This window comes from Silene latifolia, chromosome Y (assembly GCF_048544455.1).
Source record: "Silene latifolia isolate original U9 population chromosome Y, ASM4854445v1, whole genome shotgun sequence".
NCBI classification, from domain to species: domain Eukaryota; kingdom Viridiplantae; phylum Streptophyta; class Magnoliopsida; order Caryophyllales; family Caryophyllaceae; genus Silene; species Silene latifolia.
Window position 1 is genome coordinate 285,279,016 of NC_133538.1, and position 15,331 is coordinate 285,294,346.

General features: G+C 41.4%; 1 non-coding gene across 1 annotated transcript; it reads left to right on the forward strand.

Moving 5' to 3' along the window:
• Nucleotides 1-447: 447 nt before the first annotated feature.
• LOC141635239 (small nucleolar RNA R71) lies at nucleotides 448-556 on the forward strand. Its single transcript, XR_012539938.1, has one exon. It is a non-coding gene; the product is annotated as a small nucleolar RNA R71 (small nucleolar RNA).
• The last annotated feature ends 14,775 nt before the right edge of the window (nucleotides 557-15,331 follow it).

Below are 15,331 nucleotides of genomic sequence, written 5' to 3' on the forward strand. Positions count from 1 at the left end.
TTGCTCGAAGAATTGGCGACTTGCTTAGCCTCTATATTCTCCAACTGCTTCACAAAATTCTTTGAGGACTCGATCCCGGCTGCTTCTATATTCGCCACTTGAACTAAAAGAGTTTGGACCATTTTTCTCAACTCCGCGGTCTCATCTGGATTATGGACATGAATTTCAACTCTTTCCTTGGAAGCTTCAGAGGCCTTGAGCTTCTCGAGACGGGCAGTAATAGAAGTAATGAGTGTCACAACGGCACTCATTTCATCACTTTGCTTTCGTGATTTTCCACGTGAACTCTCAAACTCAGCTCTATGGACTGCCATCTCCTCAATAGTATTCCAACCTTTATTCTGACCGGTATTGTTTTGGAACCTACCATTCGCAGCTGCATCCAGGATGACCTTGTAATCATCATATAAAGCATTATAGAATAAGTTGCAGAGATACCACTGCTGGAAACCATGGTGAGGGACATCTCGGACCGAACTTTTGAAACGTCCCCATGCTTCACAAAAGCCCTCATCAGCTCCTTGCTGGAAATTTGTAATTTTACTTCTCAAGGCATCAGTCTTTGAAAGTGGGAAGTACTTCTTGTAGAAGGCTAATGCTAGAGATGTCCAATCTGTGACTCCAGCTGCTACCCTATCAAGGTAGTGGTACCAATCTTGCGCCGAATCCTTCAAAGAGTATAAGAACATCTGTAGATACCCGTATCCGTCGATATTGGAATTTATAGAGAACCCGACAAACGCCCGATGATGATAGGACACATGTATTTATTAGTTGTCATTTGTCATTATTTGGGTTCGTTTTACGATGTAGAACGAGCGTTGTCGATTTAAGTATTTTATTAATTTAAATGATATTTAAATTAAATGTTTTTTTAGGTGAATTCAATTTATTTTATTTTATTTTGAATTTATTTTCTCAAGTTTATTTTATTGAAAATAAAATAAATATTTGATTTGAAAAATAATTTTATGAGTATATTTGATTTGAAAAGTCATTTATTTTAATGTGTTAATCGATTTGAAAAATCGATTTAAAAATCGAAAAAAGCTCGTTTTAAACGCGTGTTTTGGAGCTCGATTATAGCTCGGTTTTTGAGCCCGTTTTCTTTACGAGTTGGCACGAATCTCGAGTACACTAACCAACCTAAGCCTCTACCCATCCAACCCCAGTTCGAACCCCATAACCACGGCCCAAATCTCGCCCCAAATCACCCCCAACAGCCCGCAAAAACACACGGCAAGAGCCCCCATTGTTTTGCAGCTCAAACCCGAGTCCAAAACCCGCTCCAAATACCACCAAAACCCGTGCCCATTAACCCTAACCCATACCCTAATATCCTACCCATATTACCTTACCTTAACCACCAATAAAACCCCCCATACGAACCCTAGAAAACCCCCCAAAAGCTGCTGGACAGCAGCTATGCTCAGCGGAGCCCGTCTGCCTCTCCCCCCTTTTTACCCTACTTTAACTCCTTATAAATACCCTCCCTTCACCATACATTCATTCCTGTAAGTTCTCCATACATACTACCTTCACTAACAAGCTTTAAACTCCGGAAACAAACCCTAATTGCCTCTCAAAAACCCTCCACAAAACCGACTTGCAAACTGGAATAGTTTGTGTGTCCTCTTCGAAATACAATTCGTTCCTCCTTCAAATATCCATTAAAATTCGAGTTTCTTGTTCCAAATTAACCATATAACATCCATCTACACATTAGACAAAGATGTACGAGCCAAATTGCCCTTGAGAGTACACGAATTCCCTCGAAAAACAGAGTGTTATACACTCTGTTTTCGCGGCTTTTTCCTGTCTGTCCAGTTCTGTTTGTGCTCGTTTTTCGTGCCCAATAACTCAAAACGACCAGGGGTTGCTTTAATATCTCTGTTCTCCTCTCTTTCTAGTTTTCAAAACATCTTTTAAATCGAATTTTCACCGTGAAACGAGAGAGAAATCGCTGTTTGAAAGTTGCTGTCCAGATTCGATAAAAACGTGTTGTTTGCTTTGTTTCTTCGTCGACGACGGCCTCTCGAGATAAAATCTACCATCGATTACGACCCAAGACGGTGTCAGAGATACATGTAGGTTGAGGGTGCATCAAATCCTCCTCTTTCTCCCTTTTATTTTGTTTTTTTATGTTTGTTTTTTATAGTTCGTTTTTGTTTGTTTATCGTTTTTGTTTATCGATTGTTCTTATTAACTACGAAACTAGTTTAGTCCGAGTATGAGTTAAAGTAACACCATGAACACCCGCGTTGACTTGAGATGGGAAAGAAACCGCTACATCAGTCGGTCGTACACCCCCATCTCATTTACATATCCTCGTGTTCAAGGTAGGACATAAATAAAACGAACTTCTAACTTCGCTCCTCGTTTTTTACCCTTTGTTTGTTTCGGCCAATTCGACACACCCTAGGACCATTTACATGTTAGTATGACCTCTGATTGTTAACATATGACTTATTTAGGTGACATTCGATCATTTAAATAACCTAATTAGACATGTTAGGGTGCTTCGACATAGCTTTTAAAATCAATTAACAATTCTGTAACTTAATGAATGCATCTCTCTCTTTCACCTAATTTCTCGCTAGTATAAGAGTGCGTGACTAGCACCTTCTTATTAACACTCGACGAGATAATTTAATTAGTGAGCTTGACCTAATTTGACCCCTTAGGCCGTGTAGAACATCCGGTTTTAGGCGAAGCCTTCTGACCTCTTTTTTTGTCATCGATTCCTAATGTATTTTCCGCATCGCTTTGCAAATCCATCTAACCTAATGAATCTAACCTAGGAACTAGGATAGCCGTGTATGAGGTCGTGTTTGGCCGTGTCTTTTGTATCCTTTTTCTCGTTTTTTTATCTTAGTCTCATTGTTTGTATCTTGTAATCAATTTGTGTTTATCGAGTCGCGTTTTGTAACTTGTTTGTAATTAGTTCTCCTTTATCGAGTCAAACGATTTCTAAAAACCTTAGTTTTGTTTATTTAGACGGTTGTGCCCCAATGCAAGTGAGAGCGTAGTAAATCGCATGTTGTTTAAAGCAACATGGCCCGATTTATGCTAATGCATGCTTTGGTGTGTGGCCCAATGTCTAATTCGATAAGATTAAGTGGAAGCACGCATTACGAGGAGTGACCCAAGGCCGTGAGTCATGTAGGCCGTGAGTCACCCCTTTGTGCACGTTTTCCTAGGCCGAATGGCCATGTGTCGTGTACGGTATCGTATGTAGCAATTGTATTTAGATCGAGTTGTATCTTTAATTTATCGTTGTGTCGGCATGAAATGCCTGGTTTGTAATAGGTAGATCCCACGGCTCCCCCATTCCCCCTTAAGCCTTGTTTGCTTTGTTTTGTATGTTGTTAGATTAATCAACCCACATGCTAAATTACAACTTTGACAAAGTTAGTTTAGTTGCATCTAAAACGACATAGAAATTGTTGTCACATGTTAGGGTTTAAAACGATGTTTGCATATCATATATCGTAGTAGCTATGACCTTGTTTGAAATCCGACACTTGACTTAGTAGAGGCCGTTATCGACGGGCGGGGTTAGGTGTCCTTATGGGCTTCCTAACACGTACCCTCACCCCTTACTCAAGATCTATGGTTTGTGGATCCGTCTAAATACCATTGGATTACGAGAGTCATTCAAGTCGAGTGATATAGGGTACAAGTCTTTATCTTTAATCACTCGTAGTCAATTGGCTTTATGCTTTTCGATGAAAGGTGTAAAGTTGACTTGAACGGTTCCAAGTTCCCAAAAAACTTGGTGGCGACTCTAATATGTCTTAATTCGATTCGAAAGAACCTCGAGTCGATTATGCCTAGTGTGGATCCCGAGGACGCAGTTCCGGAGGGCCTTGTCCACTGATTTGGCGACTCACTGGAGAAAAGAGGACTAGTTACACTTTGTTTCTAGGGTCTTTTCCTCCGAGGTGAAACTTGAAAAGAAAGTGTTGGAAAGTAAAACATTACTCATAGTGCTACGATTCATGCATAAACCCTTAAGGATTTTCCCGGGCCGTCCCAGCGTTTCTTTGTGATGCGTGGGGGGCGACGTCCCACTATGCTAGGAAGCTGCACATTGCTCGCTTCCACTTCACCTCGCGTGGTTCTTGATGGTGGGGACGCTCTTCTAGGTACTTTACCTTAAGGCCCTTGCTCTATAAGACCGCAAAAGGATGGAGGGCATAGACCTTCTTGTAGAAGACTTGCCGAGACTTAGAGATGTCTAGGAGCATACATCCTTATAACATGAGAATGACAATGTGCAAGGCGTTTTTTCCCGAGTCTTTTCAAAATTTTCCATGTCCTTTTCAAAACCGAACTTTTGAACAACTTACTTTCAAAATAGCATGGTTTTAAAAAACGCGGAATGCTGCCCAAATAGGACTAGAATTTTCGGCCCAAAACAAGCTTTTATAGCCGGCATGCTGCCTATTTCAAATCTCATTTTTCAAATCGATCATTCGTTTTTCAAAATCAATCCAAAATGCCTCTCGAACCTCAACCAAGCATGAAATGCGTCGAGTTGTGTCCGGATCCTGGCCGTGTTTGGCTAGGCATGTTTCGTTCTAAGAGTCTAGAACACGACCTTGTTGGGTCACCCAAGCTCACCTCTTGGGCTTCGAGTCATGTTGGTCGACCATTTGGTCTAGGATAGTCCACAGAAACATCCAAGCTAGGCCCTTTAGGACGTTTCACTCGAAGCTAAGGACTATGTTGGTCCAATCACGGGTTTAGTCACACCGAGTCCAGTTTAGAATCGAGTTATGACAGCTTGAGTCATGTCGTCTTGTCGAGTCTAAAATGAATCAAGGTCTAAATCCAACCGTGAGTCGAACCTTTTTTAGTAGTCTCGTCTCAAGTCTTTGTCTTGAGTGAGTCAAGTTGGTGTCGTGTCCTTAAGTGTGCAGGGGCTCTTACTTTAAATATTGACTCGGTTCGTGGTTTTCTTGTAGAAAGGCTGCCCAAAACCCGACGTCAAGCAATGGAAGATGCTATCAACAAGCTCACCGAGGCCGTGAACCTCATGATGACCCTAATGGATGCAATCGAATCTAAGCTGGGTGAAGATTCCCCTCTATCTACCCCACCTATGACTGATCTGGAGAAACGGTTCAAGTTCATCGAAGACCGTCTGAAACTCTCCCAGGGGAAGAACATCCACTATGAGAATGCTAGGGCCTATGCCCCAATTCAGGATAAGTTGCCCACGAACATGGTACTCACTGACATCCCAAAGTTCAAGGGCACCGAAGATCCAGTCCACCATATTAAGGCCTATAAAGGGTACTTAGCATCGAAGGGAGTACCACGACATGCTCTCTGAAATTTTTGCCCAATCTCTGGATGAACACCCGAAGGCGTGGTTCTATAATCTTGACATTAAGAACTTCCCCACTTTCGAAGATATCACGGTGGAGTTTTGTAAGCACTATGCTGACAATGTCGAGATTCAGACCAACATAAGAACGCTAGAGGTTATGACACAGAAAGACAAAGAAGGCTTTACTGAATTCCTTGCAAGATGGCGCGCTGAAAGCGTGAAACTAGCCAAGAAGCCTGATGAAGTTGAAATGGTAGATAAGTTCGTAAAGAATCTACGACCTGTTTACCGCAATGCTCTTAAATACCAGAAATTTGGCTCTTTCAAAGAATTGATAAGAATCGGGATAAAGGTAGAAGATGATGTCATAAGGGCAGAGGCTGAAAGGCCGAAAGGGTACCAAGGGGCCTCATCGTCTAAGGGCAAGGCCCCAGCAACCGCCCATATTGATGAAGCCATCAATCTCTTAGAAGGGCAATCGAAGAAGTCGCAGCGCCAAACACCTAGGGCATTCACCGATATCGGATGCACTTATACATACGCTCTCCAAAGGCTCATAGCCCAAGGAAAGCTGAAGCCTATTGGTCCAACTCCGGACCCTCCCGCTGATCAACAAGGTAAATGGTATAAACCAAATGCCTACTGTGCCTTTCATCAAGGGAAAGGCCATGATACTGAAAGGTGCTATCGACTGAAGCACGAAATCCAAGACATGATTGAGAATGGAACACTCCCGATCCCAACTGTTAAACCCAATAACATAACCAATCCATTTAGCGATCACGCCAATTTTGTTTCTGGCGAAGACAATGTCGATTATTCCCATCTTATCCGCCCATGTCACTTGAAAGGGGTGTTCATCGGGAAGATATTTGTGGATTGCTTTGAATTCTTGCCAAACCCGAAGAATGAAATTCAAGTCGGGAGTCTTGCTCTAGAATGTACTCCTCTCATTAACGAAGTTAATAAAAGACAATTCGACTCACCAACCTTCATCACTGGCGTAGATCCTCAGAGGACTACCTCGGGATGGAGGCAGACCATCAAAGGGATCAAGGATCAGAGCCGAGCATCTAAGCTGACAGCCGAACAAGAGAAAGCTCATGACCAGATTTGAAATTATGAGTCGGGATCTGTTTTCTTATTTTAGTCGAGTCGAGTCTAGGACTTTTTTTTCCTGAAGTTGAGTCGTTTGTTCCGCGATGACCTAGGGTGTGTCCTAGGAATCGTTTCTTCGAGTCTGTTAAGCATTTGTCTTTCCAATAAAAAGTTCCAGTTTCGATTCCAAATATGTCTTATTTCCAATCCTCAATCATTCCGGAAATATGATAAAATGCACAACACACTCAAAGGCATCCCTGGGGTAGAAATATGTCCCGTTTCAAAATGTAAGGTACACTAGGATCCTGTGTTTGATTCCTTTACCTATTCCATGTCTGGCGGTAGAAAACCTCCATCAGAACCAGTGCTTTTGACAAGCTTTTAGACGATTCTATGACAAACCCGGACTAGCTCCTTGTTTCCCCTATCGATGATGGAAGGCAAGCCTTTTCCCCAACAAAATCATCCCATCTCGAAGAGAGAAGATATCAACCCGTTCTAAGAAGGAATTGTTGATTCTAACCCAATTTAGTTGGCGAAGCCCAGTTTTCAAGGTGTATCCATTTATGACTAAGAGAATGAATAGAAGATCATTTTCAAAGAGGAAAAAAAAAGATGAAAAAGAATGAAAAGATGAGAAAAAAAAAAGGACGAAAAAAAAAAGAGCAAAAGAAAAAAAAATGAAAAAAAAAAATAAAAATGAAAAAAAGATGAAAGAAAAGGAAAAAAGAAAAAAGATGTTGAAGTCATTGCAGAACGCTTTTGATTGAATGTCGAAGTTACGGAAGCCAGAAGTCAAGTCAAGTACCCATAGTTGAATTTCAATGGGCGAAGCCCAAAAGATTAAGTAGTTACCTCTTTACCCTCTAAGTCCTTCCTGAGACAGTTACAAGGGATAGTCGGGAATTTTGAGAATCATTCTGCTTGTATTGTTACACCCAGCCTTTAAGGTCCAGATGTGGAAATTTGAACCCACGTTGTTTTCCAACCCATTTGCACTCGGGTTTCTTCAAACCCGAGACACCTTTTCCAACCACGATGTAAGCCATAACCCATTGGCCTTAGCACCAGAAAATGAACCTTCAGAATGAAGGTCCACTATTCAAGCCTTTTTTTTACCAAGCTCCACATCCCAAAGAACCACAACCTTTTGTACCAACCCTAGACACGGGATTTAACGGTACTTTACAGGCTAGAATGGGATATGACATGATGCCTTAGGTGAAACCTTCGAGTGTGTACACACAATCAAAATGTCGATTTAATGCACCTTGGTCGAACTACGTCGGATTTGATTTCGCTCCACGCGAATACGTAGGCAGTCCTTCTGAACAAGGGATTCAATCCACTCATCAACCAAGTTGTCATCTTGTAGGTTTCTTATGGGTCTTAACCAAGTCCAAATCAAGCCACCTTTGTTTGAGTCGGTCTTAGCACTCGATGTAGGCTAGGATGAGGATATAGGTTCGGATGAATAGTATCGAGTCTCGGAATGAGCTTTATCTAACGGTGTAGGCAAAGATGCTGAGTCACATAGATGTGGGTTTGTGTTGGGAACAGAAAATATGAAAAAACCCGCTGAAAAGAAAGAAGGCGTGGAAGAAAAATAATAAAAGCCCGCTGAAAAGAAAGAAGGCGGTGGCAAGAAATGATGAATACTCGCTGAAAAGAAAGGAGGCGAGGAGAAGAGTGACAGAATGTTCCCAATAAGAGTGATGTGTGATGTCTAAGTGCTTTCATAAAATCAGTCCGTGTTTAGTGTTTGGGCGAAGCCAACGTTGTTGCTCCGTGAGTTTAATCCACCTTGTCAATGCCAAGTGATCTTGATTCCCATGTGCCCTCGGGAGCACGCCCATGCAATACGAAATCTTTGTCCCAAGTCCGACGACCTTGTGATTCCCATTTGCCATCTTTTGGCGCCAGAATGGCCAATTTACATTTCTACCCCCAGCGAGTCAATAATTGAATTAAAACCCGTGCACACCTGCGGTTTTATTTTCCTTTTTGTTTTACGGTAGCGGGCTACGCCCACATTATTTACGGGTCATACAGAGTGTCTGAGTCGTATTTCGTGCTCACCAATCAATGTTCGATTTCAAAAATTTCAAAATTTCAAAATCACCAAAACTTTTTGCGAATCTTTGTGGGTCGATGACCCAATCTTTCGAAATTCAAATATTCAAATTCAATTTTTCGGGTCGATGGCCCAATATTCCAAGTGATGTCAAATTCAAAATTCGGGTCGATGACCCAATTATTCAAAATTTTCAAATTCAATTTTCGGGTCGATGACCCAATCTTTCAAATGATCCAACTTCAAGATCGATGATCCAAATGTGCTTATGTGATGATTATTGCTAGTACGTTTTGTGTTTCAATTATAGCAGGATATGCTTCAACTGGGGGCTCTAAAGTCTTTGACTTTAGAGCCATTGCAAACTGGGGGCTCTGAAGCCGTTGGCTTCAGAGACCATTATCAAGATGTAAAGGATGACATCCACCAAGAATTCAATTCGATACAAGAATATGAAATGGAAGAATTCCGTAGCTGAAAGCAAATAATGAAAGTGGCGGCAACCTCCTTGGAAAGTCCCGTCCCATTCGGACAAGCGCCAGCAGATGATAAGTTTTGGGCAAATGTCAGCAGATGATGAATTTTGGACATACGCCAGCAGATGATAAACTTTGGGCATGTGTCGCGATTGCCGAACTACGACGCGGGTTTGATTCCGTCAGAAACGGATACGTAGGCGCCCGAGGATAAGGCTCAACCCATCATATATGCAAATTTATGGGTCGATGACCAACGATGATAATTTGACACAACAGAATCAAGAGTTAATCCCCGGCGAAGTTTCAGGTATGATCTCTTCTTATAGCTGGCGAGCTTATATACGCAAGTCTAATGGACTATAAACGACCCGAAGAATCCTCAGGTCGAGAGGGACCTGGGGTGTACTTTGACTTTCGCCTTGTCCAAGCCTCAGTCAAAGTGGGGGCTCTGTAGATACCCGTATCCGTCGATATTGGAATTTATAGAGAACCCGACAAGCGCCCGATGATGATAGGACACATGTATTTATTAGTTGTCATTTGTCATTATTTGGGTTCGTTTTACGATGTAGAACGAGCGTTGTCGACGAAGTATTTTATTAATTTAAATGATATTTAAATTAAATGTTTTTTTAGGTGAATTCAATTTATTTTATTTTATTTTGAATTTATTTTCTCAAGTTTATTTTATTGAAAATAAAATAAATATTTGATTTGAAAAATCATTTTATGAGTATATTTGATTTGAAAAGTCATTTATTTTAATGTGTTAATCGATTTGAAAAATCGATTTAAAAATCGAAAAAAGCTCGTTTTAAACGCGTGTTTTGGAGCTCGATTATAGCTCGGTTTTTTAGCCCGTTTTCTTTACGAGTTGGCACGAATCTCGAGTACACTAACCAACCTAAGCCTCTACCCATCCAACCCCAGTTCGAACCCCATAACCACGGCCCAAATCTCGCCCCAAATCACCCCCAACAGCCCGCAAAAACACGAAGCAGCCCCACCTGTTTTGCAGCTCAAACCCGAGTCCAAAACCCGCTCCAAATACCACCAAAACCCGTGCCCATTAACCCTAACCCATACCCTAATATCCTACCCACATTACCTTACCTTAACCACCAATAAAACCCCCCATACGAACCCTAGAAAACCCCCCAAAAGCTGCTGGACAGCAGCTATGCTCAGCGGAGCCCGTCTGCCTCTCCCCCCTTTTTACCCTACTTTAACTCCTTATAAATACCCTCCCTTCACCATACATTCATTCCTGTAAGTTCTCCATACATACTACCTTCACTAACAAGCTTTAAACTCCGGAAACAAACCCTAATTGCCTCTCAAAAACCCTCCACAAAACCGACTTGCAAACTGGAATAGTTTGTGTGTCCTCTTCGAAATACAATTCGTTCCTCCTTCAAATATCCATTAAAATTCGAGTTTCTTGTTCCAAATTAACCATATAACATCCATCTACACATTAGACAAAGATTTACGAGCCAAATTGCCCTTGAGAGTACACGAATTCCCTCGAAAAACAGAGTGTTATACACTCTGTTTTCGCGGCTTTTTCCTGTCTGTCCAGTTCTATTTGTGCTCGTTTTTCGTGCCCAATAACTCAAAACGACCAGGGGTTGCTTTAATATCTCTGTTCTCCTCTCTTTCTAGTTTTCAAAACATCTTTTAAATCGAATTTTCACCGTGAAACGAGAGAGAAATCGCTGTTTGAAAGTTGTTGTCCAGATTCGATAAAAACGTGTTGTTTGCTTTGTTTCTTCGTCGACGACGGCCTCTCGAGATAAAATCTACCATCGATTACGACCCAAGACGGTGTCAGAGATACATGTAGGTTGAGGGTGCATCAAATCCTCCTCTTTCTCCCTTTTATTTCGTTTTTTTATGTTTGTTTTTTATAGTTCGTTTTTGTTTGTTTATCGTTTTTGTTTATCGATTGTTCTTATTAACTACGAAACTAGTTTAGTCCGAGTATGAGTTAAAATACCACCATGAACAACCGCGTTGACTTGAGATGGGAAAGAAACCGCTTTATCAGTCGGTCGTACACCCCCGTCTCATTTACATATCCTCGTGTTCAAGGTAGGACATAAATAAAACGAACTTCTAACTTCGCTCCTCGTTTTTGACCCTTTGTTTGTTTCGGCCAATTCGACACACCCTAGGACCATTTACATGTTAGTATGACCTCTGATTGTTAACATATGACTTATTTAGGTGACATTCGATCATTTAAATAACCTAATTAGACATGTTAGGGTGCTTCGACATAGCTTTTAAAATCAATTAACAATTCTGTAACTTAATGAATGCATCTCTCTCTTTCACCTAATTTCTCGCTAGTATAAGAGTGCGTGACTAGCACCTTCTTATTAACACTCGACGAGATAATTTAATTAGTGAGCTTGACCTAATTTGACCCCTTAGGCCGTGTAGAACATCCGGTTTTAGGCGAAGCCTTCTGACCTCTTTTTTTGTCATCGATTCCTAATGTATTTTCCGCATCGCTTTGCAAATCCATCTAACCTAATGAATCTAACCTAGGAACTAGGATAGCCGTGTATGAGGTCGTGTTTGGCCGTGTCTTTTGTATCCCTTTTCTCGTTTTTTATCTTAGTCTCATTGTTTGTATCTTGTAATCAATTTGTGTTTATCGAGTCGCGTTTTGTAACTTGTTTGTAATTAGTTCTCCTTTATCGAGTCAAACGATTTCTAAAAACATTAGTTTTGTTTAGTTAGACGGTTGTGCCCCAATTCAAGTGAGAGCGTAGTAAATCGCATGTTGTTTAAAGCAACATGGCCCGATTTATGCTAATGCATGCTTTGGTGTGTGGCCCAATGTCTAATTCGATAAGATTAAGTGGAAGCACGCATTACGAGGAGTCACCCAAGGCCGTGAGTCATGTAGGCCGTGAGTCACCCCTTTGTGCACGTTTTCCTAGGCCGAATGGCCATGTGTCGTGTACGGTATCGTATGTAGCAATTGTATTTAGATCGAGTTGTATCTTTAATTTATTGTTGTGTCGGCATGAAATGCCTGGTTTGTAATAGGTAGATCCCACGGCTCCCCCATTCCCCCTTAAGCCTTGTTTGCTTTGTTTTGTATGTTGTTAGATTAATCAACCCACATGCTAAATTACAACTTTGACAAAGTTAGTTTAGTTGCATCTAAAACGACATAGAAATTGTTGTCACATGTTAGGGTTTAAAACGATGTTTGCATATCATATATCGTAGTAGCTATGACCTTGTTTGAAATCCGACACTTGACTTAGTAGAGGCCGTTATCGACGGGCGGGGTTAGGTGTCCTTATGGGCTTCCTAACACGTACCCTCACCCCTTACTCAAGATCTATGGTTTGTGGATCCGTCTAAATACCATTGGATTACGAGAGTCATTCAAGTCGAGTGATATAAGGTACAAGTCTTTATCTTTAATCACTCGTAGTCAATTGGCTTTATGCTTTTCGATGAAAGGTGTAAAGTTGACTTGAACGGTTCCAAGTTCCCAAAAAACTTGGTGGCGACTCTAATATGTCTTAATTCGATTCGAAAGAACCTCGAGTCGATTATGCCTAGTGTGGATCCCGAGGACGCAGTTCCCGAGGGCCTTGTCCACAACATCACCCCCTTTACTTCATCCTGAGTCACCCCAGCCGGTATAGGTATGGAACAGCAGTAGTCTGTGAAGATTTCCATATGCTTCAAGGGGTCCTCATCTGGTAGACCAGCAAACTGATTTCGCTCCACTAAATCGATATAAGAGGAACGAAATTCGAAGTTACCGGTAGTAGGGGTAGGTAACACGTGCCCCTTTGGAAGGTGGTGCTCCTTTGGCTGAAGATTATCATATATTGTAGCCATATTCGCAAAACTAAGAGTACTCAAGTCTTCCTCTCAAAAACCTGTCTTCTAACTGTGCAAAAGCAAAACTAGAAGCAAGGGTAAGCAACGGCCTCAAGGAACCAAAGTTCATTGAGACAAGAAAAATAAACTAAAAATAAAGCAAACAGAATTACACCGTCTCCCCGGCAACGGCGCCAAAATTTGATACCGTCGTTTTGTATCAAAATTAAATTTATAATTCCAAACTAAAACTATAGCTAGTGATAGCAAGGGTCGAACCACAGAGAGACAAGATCAATTCTATTTGCTTATTTCAGTCTATAAAAGTAACAATTAATGGGGGTTTGAATTTGGTTGATTCTAATGACTAATTGCTTAAATAAGAATTTCTCAACAAGATAAAAGGAAGATCGGGAATTTCGGTTCACCATGGCTAAGGTCAGGTCAATAAGGTAGCTGAAGTCCTATAATACGGTCTCAGGGAATATGAGCAAGCCTTTCGATCTATGCTCAAATTAACCTTACGGTCTTCTAATTCCCAGGAATTTCTCAAAGCTTTCGCTCAAAGGAAATTCCAATCTAATGACAATTAAAATTACTAATCTTTCAATCTAGTAAAAAGGCTTATCAAAAGACAACAAGATCTATACGGAAGAATTCATACTAACAAAACAATCCTAATTTATGCCATGGCTCACCTAGTTCCCAATCAAAACAATTAGCTACGCATGACTAAAACTATAAAAATTGCAAAATTGAAGATAAAGAACAAGATTGACATAATTAAAATTGAATTTAAAATAAAAGAATAAAACTGAGTTGCTTGCATAAAACTAGTAAAATAAGAATTGAATTAATGAGAAAATAAAAGAAGAAGTAAATTGAATTCAAGCTTACTAAGGATTGATGAACAAAGTGTTGAAATTCGAATTCCGTCGTCTCTTCCAAACCAGATCTCAACTAAGTTCTTGAGTAATGAAAAGCATAACCTAAAAGTGTAGCTGCGTTCTACTGATAAGTGATGCCCAAAAAGAGTTAATTACAATTGGGCTTTTAAAAGTCTATCACGAAAAATCAATCTCAGCTCGCAGCCTGGTCGATCGACTGAAGAGCATGGTCGATCGACTGGGCAATTCAGAACAGTAGCTTCTGCTGAACTTCAACGGTCGATCGACTGTATAGCATGGTCGATCGACTGGACTGAGCTGTGTAGTGGCTTCTTTCTCTCTTCAAATCAGCTCTTCACTCCAATGCACACATCCCAAGGTGAGTGAATCCGAACTCCCTTCTTCCAAGCTTCCCTGAAGTTGCCTCCGGAGGACGGTTTAGGCTTGATTTAGCTCACTTCCACTCATTCCTACAATAAATCATAGAAAATGCAAAGTAAACCGTTTCGGGAGAAATAGTAGCTTTAAGCTAGCTAATATGCATGGAAATACGTGTCAAAACTGCAAATAAAGTGTATAGAATATGTACGTATCAAGTAGCCTCTACTTGATCGAGTACGTTTAGGGACTCGATCGAGTGGGTTCTGGGCAGTTTGTTTTTGTGTTTTGGGTTATAGTATATATGTTTATACCTACCTTTGCTTATATAGTTTCAAGATGCCGCCAAAGAAAACCGCTTTGTATGCGAGAGCTGAGAGCATGAACATTGACGATATAGTTAAGATGTTGGAGCATCAAGATGCTCTTACGGAGACCCTAAAGAGAGTGGGGAAGGATAAGGAGGTTGATCACTTAAAGATCAGTCTTTATATAGCGAGGTTTAACCCAAAGGAGTACAAGGGGACCGGGGAGCCAATTCTTCTTGATAATTGGCATCATGAGATGGAGAAAATTCTGGACCTGGTACATTGTCCTGATGAGATGAAGGTAGAACAAGCTGCGTTCTACTTGAGGGAGGCGGCCGGTGAGTGGTAGGACAAGGTGAAAGCGAGTGCTAGAGAGATGTATACGAAGCAGGGCCTACCTGCTATACCTTGGGAAGAGTTTCGGAGGGCTATGAGGAGAGAGTTTGTACCTGAGCATGTGAGGAGTAAGCTGAGGGAAGAGTTTGATGGGTTTAGGATGACATCTGATATGTCAGTTTCTGAGTACTACAAGAAGTTTAATGAGAAGTCTAGATACGCTGAGGACATGGGTTTGAGTGAGGAGAACCTAGCGCTAAGATTTGAGAGGGGGTTGACCCCCAGGATTATGGACAAGTTACCCGTGAGAGTCCTTACTGATGTAAAGGAAGCTTATGAGAGGGCTGGGAGAGCTGAGAGGTTGGTGGAGATGGCCCGGGAGAGAAGTACTGAGAAAAGAAAGGCTGAGAGTGAAGGTGGTGACCAATCTAATTACAAGAAAGGCAACCACAGTCATGCTAGAGCGTTTTCTTCTGGTTCAGGGTTCAGTGCTGGGGCTTCCTTTGGGCGTGGGCGTGGCCGTGGAAGCGGTAGTGGTAGTTGGGGGATGACCTGCTTTGGCTGTGGCGGTG